This window comes from Phalaenopsis equestris, unplaced genomic scaffold, assembly GCF_001263595.1.
Source record: "Phalaenopsis equestris unplaced genomic scaffold, ASM126359v1 Scaffold232737, whole genome shotgun sequence".
Lineage (NCBI taxonomy): Eukaryota > Viridiplantae > Streptophyta > Magnoliopsida > Asparagales > Orchidaceae > Phalaenopsis > Phalaenopsis equestris.
In genome coordinates, this window is record NW_018250700.1 from 116848 (window position 1) to 127022 (window position 10175).

Here is a 10175-nt window from a genome sequence, read left to right on the forward strand (position 1 = left end):
TATATATATAATACTTATACAAAATAGATAATCTAGTAGAAAGAAAATATAAAGGAAAAAAGAATTGTTACATTTGAATAAGGATAATATCATTATTGATGGGAAACCACATTCTGATTGGGAACAGTTCACCACCCTTCCTAGTTCTACTAGATGGGGTGTGTTGAGGTTTAATGATTAATATTATGGTGTGGAATATTAAGGGAGTGGCGGACCTAGCCTCCCTTAATAGACTTAAACATCTAAGCAAGGTCCACAATCTGGCTATTTTTGCTATCTTAGAGCCGCTGCTATCTATAAATAAGGAGTGCATCATCAGAAAGTTTAAGCAATACAATCATTTCTGTAACACCAATAATAAGATTTGGATCTCTTAGAAAAAATCCATTGAGCTTAACATAGTACAAAATGATGAGCAATTTATTTTGGTTTACTTTAAAATGGATTCCTTCATCTCCGGGCCACCTTCTTTATGCTAGCACACTTGTTAAAAAAAATACTATCTTTGGGATACTTCGGCGGCTATGGGTGATAATATTATTGAAAATTGGTTTGTTGGAGGTGATTTCAATATGAATGTGAACACTTTTGAAATGATAGGAGGCGGAGGTGGAAACCTTAATCTTATAAATCAATTTTGTGATAAAATTGTTGGAGCGGGTCTCTTTGATCTTGGTTTCATGGGTACCCTTTCACGTGGAGGAGGGGTCCTCTTTTTCAACTTCTGGATCATTTTTTTGGTAATCAACATCTCCTCAACTATTTTTATGTCTCTAAAGTGCAACATCTCAACCATGCGGGGTCGGATCATAATCCCATTATGCTGTCATTTAATTTTACTACTAAGCCCGTTAAATATCATTTTAAATTTTTGAATATTTGGACTACTCACGGTACTTTTCTAAGCACAATGAAACAGGCCTGTCAAACTAATGGTGTAGGTAATCCTTGATATGTTTTATGGCAACTACACAAACAGGTAGCTGTAAATTTAAGAAAGTGGAATGTTATGCATTTTGGTAATATTTACAATAGAGTCAAAGAGGCTCAGAAAGTGGTCGATAACTTGGAAGATTGGGTCATTTGTAATCTGCAACAGGCCATTGAGTTGGCCCAAGCTCATAACAAAACTGTTAGAAGAGATTAATCTGGAAGAGGAGTTCTTACAACAAAAAGCTAATGACATTTTTTTTACTAGCGCTGATCACAATACTAAATTTTTACACGCTGCTATTAAACATAAAATGAATTTGAATACTATTTTAAGTATTAATACTACTGATGGGAGGAGTTTCACTGAAAAAGATTACATTGGCAACAATGTGGTGGAGTATTTTACAAATTATTTCATTCTTCCCTTTAGGCTCGCCCTATTGTTTCTGAATTGTTTGAAGGTGAAAGGGAATATACTTCTAAAATTGATATTTCTAATAATCCAACAGAGCACGAAATTTTTATGGTGTTTAAGGAAATTAATAATAACAAATATTTTGGGCATGATGGTTTCGTTGCTGCTTTCTATGTAACGAGTTGGGAGATTATTAAAAAATATGTGGTTAAAGATATTCCTATTTAAAATTTTTTTCAAGGGGAATAACCTGGGAAATATTTTACATTTTTGCTTATTGTTATTATTCCTCAGAGGAATGATAAATCTTGATGGGATAAATTAAGACCTATTTCTCTCACTTTTGTGATCACTAAAGTTATTAGCAAACTAATTTTCTGTAGATTACAACCTATGCTGAATAATATTATCGCTATGCATCAATCAACATTCATTAAAGGGAGGGAGATAACTGATAACATTCTTCTAGCGCAAGAGATGATGGAAGATCTGGATAAAAACTGTCGTGGGGGTAATATGATTCTCAAACTTGATATTAAGAATGCTTATCATACTATCATCTGAGATTTCATAATTAATATCTTGCGGGCCAGAGGATTTCATAATAATTTTTTCTTCCTTTTTCGTTGATGGTTAATGAAAAATAATTATTTTTTTTCTAGTTAATGGAGATTCTTATGGTTTCTTTTCTAGAACTAGGGGAATTAAACAGGGAGATCCTTTATCCCCTATAATTTTTATTCTTGCTTTTAATTGTTTCTCCAGGTTAATTAAAAATTTGCAGGTGAATAAACCTTATACTCAATTCTCACATAAATCTTCTATTATGGTTAGCCATTTGACGTATGCTGATGATGCAATAATTTTAAAAAATGCCATTAAATCAACCATTAAAGCTCTTATGCAAGTAATGGATACCTTTCAAGATATTTCTAGTCTAGTTTTCAACAAAGAAAAATGCAATATGTATGTTGGGAAATAAGTTTAAAGCTCTATTGTGAGTTGGAGTAATAATTATATTGGGTTTCATGCTTCCTCCTTGCCCCTGAAAAATTTGGGTGTGAATTTGATTAAGTTCCATCGAAAGCAAATACAATTAGATGAAGTGGTGGATAAGATCAAAAACAGAATTAATGATTGAAGTAATAATATCCTATCTAATGGGGGTCGCATTACCCTCATAAGAAATGTTCTATTAAGTATCCCTTTATATGCTCTTCAAATCTTGAATCTTAGGAAAAGTACTCAGATCCATTTGGAAAGATTATTTAACCATTTTCTGTGGCCGGTTAAACAATCTAAAAAGCATTGGGTGTCCTTTGATAAAGTTGCCTAGCCTATTGCAGCTGGGGGTCTTAGTTTAAAGAGTTTGAAGCATATCTCTGACATTAGTATGTGCAATTTATGGTTCAAATTCCATGCTAAGACTTTGTTATGGGTGCGCTTTATTCATAATAAATATTGTAATAATTCAAATCCGGCTATAGTCCAATGGAAAGTGGGGGATTCTACGAGCTGGAAAGCTATTTTAAAAGCTTGAGAGGTCGAAAGCAAATTCATATTTTGGGATGTGGGTGGTGAAGGTAATATTTCCTTTTGGCATGATAATTAGGGCTTGGGGGATATGGTTTTATCTATTACTTCTCCTCAGAATAATAATTTGAATATCTCTGATGTTTGGTTGGACGAAAATTGGGATGTTAATAAATTAAGGTCTCTTATTGGGGATAGAACTGATTTTGTCTCTAAGATTCCTATTCAAAAACAGGGCAACGACACTCCCATTTGGAAAACTTCTTATAATATTTCTCCTTCAAAGCTATTATATTCAAATATATATATTTTTCCATGAAAATTGGCGGTGGGGGGAATTTATTTGGAATACTTTTCTAGCTCCCTCTATCTCTTTTTTCTCATGGAGATTTTTTCTTAATATGCTCTCGCTTGATGATATTCTTAAACTTAAAGGTTTGAAATTTGCTTCACAATGTCAGTTATGTAATAAGGAAGAGGAATCGATGGTGCATCATTTTTTCCAGTGTTCTTATGCTAAAGAAATTTGGAATAAATTGGGAAAAAAACATTTTCACATTAATTGGTGTGATTGAATGATATAAAGAGCTACCTATTAAAGTGGAGGGCTACAGATATAATAGATCCCAAATTAGCTAGCTTCCCTTTATTGTTGATTTTGCTTATTTAAGTGTCAGGAATGATCATAAATATCAAAATCTTGGCATGCTTCCATCTAATATGGTTGGTTGTATTCTTGCTTATTTATTTTGAGCTTGTCAAAATTTGGGGTTGAATGCTGATGTACACCATCCAAAGGTGGGTAGGATGGCCACTATTGTTAAGTGGCAACCCCCTCCTATTGGCTGGATCAAAGTGAATATTGATGGAAGTTGGACTTCCAAGGCTACTGAAGCTGGTGGTGTGTTTAGAGATAATTTAGGCTTGTGCAGATGTTTCTTTGCTTCTCTGATTATTGCTTCAACCCCTTATGAAGCCGAATGCTAGTCTTTTTTACTCTCTTTGCAGGTGGCTATAGCTTTTAAATTCTCTAATCTGATTATAGAGACTGATTCGTTTAATCTCTATAAGGAGTTTGATATGATTAATATACCTAAATGGAATGTCATGGTAATTTGGAATAGAATAAGAGAGCCTATTCATAAGTTTAATATTTCTATTCTCTTGTCAGTTTTGTTTCATATCCTAAGGGAGGGCAATTGTCCGGTGGATTGGTTGGCTGGAAGGTGTAAAATGGAGGAAAGTTTATATGTTAGTGTCTCACCAGGGAATCATCTAAAATATCTTTTTAGCGGGGACTCTATGGATTTGCCCTATATTAGGCCATGAGGAAATTTATCTCAAGTTTTTGTTTGGATATTTTGTTTTTTGTGGGTCTTTTAGTATAAATTCAAGGAATTTATTTTGAATGGGATGGCTCTCTAGGTCTTATTGCATGTTAATAGGGTTCAAGTTTTGCTTTGAATGGATGATTAAGGCTACGGGTTAAGTGGTTGTGGATATTTATTGATGATAAATATATGGATCCTATTTGTGTTAAGCTGGTGGAGATTTACCATCAGTTTTTTCTCTTTGATTTTCTTCCCATTGTATATATATGATAATTAATGCTTCATGAAATTTGCAATGAATGCTATCTGATGGGTGGATTATATTCTGTGGTTACATATCTCTCGATTTAGCCTTAATGTATTTTTGGCGTGGGAGTAATTAAAGGCTTTTAGGAAATTTTTGTGGTAATTTTTCTTTTAGGCTAGGGAGAAGCCTATTTAATTTTGGACAAATTTTTGTTTTATTTGTTGTATTTGTGGCATGGGATTCATCAAATTTTGGTTTTGATGCAAATTTGGCAAGGAATTTATGGCCATAAGTTGGAAACATGAAAGGGCTGTCGTGATTTGCTATATAACTGTTGTACCATTTATTAGTTGTGTTTTGTTTTTTATGGAATTAAAACCATTGAAGGACCAATATTTTATGGAAAGTTTTTATGTGAACAAAATTTTTCATTGGGTTACAGAAAATGTAAAACTTGAAGATTTAATGTGGAGGATTTATTGAAGGGCTTATCTACTAATTCAAGCATATGGAGTATATTTGTTTGCTTTGCGGGATGGAAGGCTTGGACAGAATATATAAAGAAACTATTTACGAACCTTGGTATCTCTGGTTTTATGTTGGGTTTTAATTTTTTTTTTATTTTGGCATATACTTGTATTGGTTTGGTTTGAATTTGGGTTTTAGATATATTTTATTTGTTTGTCGGGTGGAGTTGTAAATGGTGGAGGATCCCTTATATTGAGTGAGTTCCTGTATTTTTTTTTTCTAGTAAAGGAATCCTTTTACCACCAAATTATGTATCCTTTATTTTAATTATTCAGAAGGCAAGAAAGAAGAAGAAACCCACTTTCGAAGAGAAGAAAACTTTGGCAGATACTTATGAGACTGGCAGCTCTCAAAACTCTCAAAGGAAGACACCCACCCAACTTACCAGGGGGAGGACTAGATCTAGATCTTAGCCCTCTTCACACCCAACTTCTCAACATGGTTAATTTTCTTTGTTGGAATGTCATGGGCATTGCTCACCCCTCTTTTATGAAAAGAATTTTACATCTCAATAAAAAACAAAAACTCTGGTGTATTGCTATTTTAGAGCCTTTGGTTCATAAAAATCCACTGCAAATCTTCTCTAGGTTTGTTGGTTTTTTACATTTTGCTAACATAAATAATAAAATAAGGATCTTTTGTAGGAAGGAATCTTTTGGGATGTTCAAGCTAATAATCCTCAGTTTGTCCACTTCTCCTTTAATACCTGTGGACACAATGGATTTGCCACCTTTGTCTATGCTGGCTGCACCAAAGCTGATAGAAGGGAACTTTGGTCTTCTTTGCAAAATATCAGTAATATTATGGCTTCTTGTTGGCTGATAGATGGAAACTTTAATTGTATTGCTACCTCTGCTGAAAATTCTGGTGAAATTATTCTCTGACAACATCCTTCAGGATGGATTATTTGATATTGGCTTCAAATGACCAGAGTTTACTTGGAAAAGAGGGGCTATTTGAGAAAGACTTGATAGAATTTTTGTTTATGATATTTGGTGTCAAAATTTTTTGCATACATTTGTTACTCATTTAAGTTTTGTAGGTTCAGATCATAGGCCTATTTTAATATCCATCTCTGCTGCTGAGTCTACTTGCTCTCCTCCCCCCTTTAGGTATCTTAATATGCTGTCTGATCATCTTTTTTTCTTAATACTGTGACTGCTGCTTGGAACAGTTCTTCCACCTTGGACCCTTAGTCCAAACTTGTTCATCTGCATTCAAAAGCCAGTAAAGCACTGAAAAAATGTGGTTGGACTGCTTTTGGAAATGTCTTTGCTGTTCTGGATTCAGCTGAAAAGGAGGTGTTGGAGTTGGAGAAGATTGCTTTGGAAGAAGGTGGAAAAGAGACTTTATTATTAACTGCTCAAGAGAAACTACTACTTGCTATTGACAGAAAAGATAAATTCTTGAAGCAAAAAGCTACCATAAGTCATTTTAAAGAAGGGGATAAAAACACCAAATTTTATCATGCATGTATAAAGCATAAAAGATAGTGTATTACAATTCACAACATTTAGAACTCTGCAAGAATTTGGCTCTCTAATAATAAAACCATTACTCTTGATGTTGTCACTTATTTTCAACATATGTTAACTCAACCTGAAATCCAAAGAGTGCTTATTGAAAACATATATTCTATTGAAGAAATTTCCTACACCTCTAATCTTACTCTTGATCATCCCCCTACTACTCTTGAAATTTGGTAAGCCCTCCAAACTACTGATAGAACTAAATCTGCTGGGCCTGATGGCTTTATAGTATATTTTTAAAAGAAATTCTGGGAGATTATTAAAGATGATGTGGTTGTTGTTATTTAAAGTTTTTTCCAAGGTTCCACTATCCCTCAACACTTCAATGTTTCTAGTATTGTTCTCATCCCTAAATCATCTGTCCAAAAGAATTGGAATGAGTATAGGCCCATTAGTCTCACATCTATCATCACTAAACTTATCAACAAGATATTGGTTGGCAGACTTCAGCCCCACCTTGGCAGAATTATTTATGAGAGTCAATCTGACTTTGTTAAAGGCATATCTAGTAATGATAATGTGCTACTTGCTTAGGAGCTTCTTTTGGATTTGGATAAACCTTGTAGGGGTGGAAATCTAATCTATAAATTAGATATCAAGAAAGCCTATGAAACTATATGCTGAGATTTCATCTTGGAGGTCCTCTCTAGTAGAGAATTTTCAAATGAATTTTGTATTCTAATACACATGTGGCTTAAGCACAACACCCATTCTGTCCTAATTAATGGTCAAACTTGAGGTTATTTTTCAGCTTTTAGAGGATTAAAATAAGGGGATCCCCTCTCTCCAATAATTTTCATATTGGCTATTGACCATCTCTCCAGAATGCTTAATAGCAACCTCCTCCCTTTCAGTTATGCTAGATATCACCATAAATCTAAAATTGTTGTTTTCCATTTAGTTTATGTAGATGATATCATGGTTTTTTCTATTGCTAACAAGAATGCAATGAAGAAAGTGGTAAATTGCTTACAGCTTTTCCAAATGCACTATGGGATGAATTTTAGCCCAGATAAGTGTAGTATCTATTTCAACCAGTATACTCTAATGATGCATAAAGATTGGATCCTTGACTATATTATATTTAGTAGTTCCAAACTCCAAATCAAGTACCTGGGGGTTTAGCTAATCAAAGGGAGATCTAAGCAAACTCAGTTTGTGAATGTGTTGGGAAAATCTCTGCTTAGATTTAGTAGTTCCAAACTCCAAATCAAGTACCTGGCGGTTTAGCTAATCAAAGGGAGATCTAAGAAAACTCAGTTTGTGAATGTGTTGGGAAAATCTCTGCCACTTTATCTAGTTGGACACACTCCTTCCTTTCTAATGGAGGTAGAATAACTTTGTTGAAGAGTATTCTAACCAATTTTCCCTCCTACATTCTCAAAATTACTACTATGAAGAAAATCACCCAAGTATAGATGGAAAGGGCTTTAAACATATTTCTTTGGGCTTGTCAGAGGAAGCAACTTCACTAGCTGGCAAAAGTTAGCTAAACCCACATTGGCTAGTGGAATAGGTTTTAAATGTTTGCAACACCTACTTCAAGTTAACCTTTGCAAGATTTGGATCAAATTTAGAGAGCAACACTACATTTGGGATAAATTTATGATGATGAGTAAGTATTGTAAAGAGGGTCATCCTTGCACTGTGAAAAGGAAGATTGGGGATTCCAGGCTATGGGTCAATATGCTTAAATTCAGGAACTAAGCTGAAGATTTATTTCTTTGGGATATTGACAATGGTAAGTTTAATTTTTGGTTGAATTCTTGGTGTCCTAAAGAGCTACTGCAACCTAACTCAGATCATATTAATACCCAGTTGCAAGTGGGTGACTGTTGGGAGGAGAATTCCTGGTCACTTCCTATACTTAAAACTATTCTTTAGGAACATTCTGCTATGCATATTAACAGAATTCTGTTTGACAGATCTAGAGCTGACAGACTGGTCTGGCAGGGCTGTGTGCATCAAAGCCTAACTAAATCAATTTATCTTAAACACAACACCTGGGAACATAAGTCTTATGGAGATTAAACTTGGCACAAAAGTTTGTTCCCATCTATGTCCTTTTTCAGCTGGAGAATGCTTCAAGGGCTGCTCCCTACTGATGACATAGTTAATCTTAAAGGATTAAGTGGCCCTTATCAATGTTATTTATGTGGAAAGGAGGAGGAGTATATTCCTCATCTATCAAATGCATCTTTGCTCAAGAGGTATGGGCTAACTTCTCCAATCATCTCAACCTTAACACCATTCACTTGGAACGGTTTAATATTATATCCTGCTGGAAGAGTTGGAAGTCTGCCAAGATTGGAACTATTCCTTTCATGGTGGCATGGTTCCTCTGGATAGATAGGAACAAGGCCAAATTTGTTGCTCAACCTATCTCCATGTCTCAAGTGACTAGAAACTGTATCTCTTACCTTCATAAATTAATAACCCATCGGAAATTCCCTTGATATGCTCTCCTCCTCCACTTGAAAGGCCTCATTCTCTCAGAGTTACTATAGTTTATTGGTTTCCTCCTATCTGGCCTTCTATCAAAATTAATACTGATGGCAGTTACTCTAAGTTGGGAGCTGGAGTGCGTGGAGAGTTCAGAGAGCATAATGGACACTGGTGACTCTTTTTTTAGGCTCTTGTTTCTGCTAATGATGCACTTGAAGCTGAGTTGATTGTTGTGTGTTGGGCTCTTACCCTTTCTAAGATGATTCAGTTGCACCAGTTACTACTTGAAGGAGACTCACAGGTTCTGCTATAGATGCTGCAAGAAGGCAGGCCCTCCTCTTGGTATCATTTACAATGGGTTAAAAAAATTCAGGCTCTGATAGCTACTATGAATCTTCAACTCTCTTTTTTTATAGGGAAGGGAATAAACATGCAAATTGGCTTGCTAGGTCTGGTATGTTTTCCCTTGAGTGTGTTGTTTCTTACTCCCCATCTCTTGCCTTCTCTTTTTGTTGGCTAGGGATACTCTGACAGCTCCCCACATAAGAATTATATCCTGATTCCTAGTTATAGGTTCTCCTCTCTGGCAAGAAGTTGCACTTATACTTTGATGGTTCCATCTTCCTTGGAAGAAGATCTTTGAGCCTTACAACTCTCACAGTTGATTTGCACTGTTTTGTACATGTTATTATTTGGTATAATACTTCTGTTTGGTATACTTAGGTTTGGATACATTTATTTTTGGAGTTATTTTTTATTTTTCCTTCTCTTTTTGTGTGGAGTTGTATTGAGGATAAAGGAACCCCTAGGACATCATGTCTTTTTGTTTGTAGTGGGGATCCCTTTCCCCACCCCCCAATTTTGTAATTTCTTTTTATTTTAGCGAGTACGCAGCCATGAGTAGCTCTTTTAATTAAAAAATATGTATATATTTTTTAACAAAAGGCTATTTAGATGTACACAAAGAGTAAAGTGTTACAAAATTCAGAAAAATGAAATAGGTTTATATATATATATATATATAGTCCAACACACAGTTTGGCGGCAATGGGGAGGAATACAGGACTGATTTTAGTAAGGACTGTACCTCCAACACAACTAGCTTTTCTTTTACATGGAGATAATTTGCCCATTCTTTATCTTCATTGTTTGTAATGGTCTATATATATATACTTGTATATTTACATATATATATATATACATATATATATATA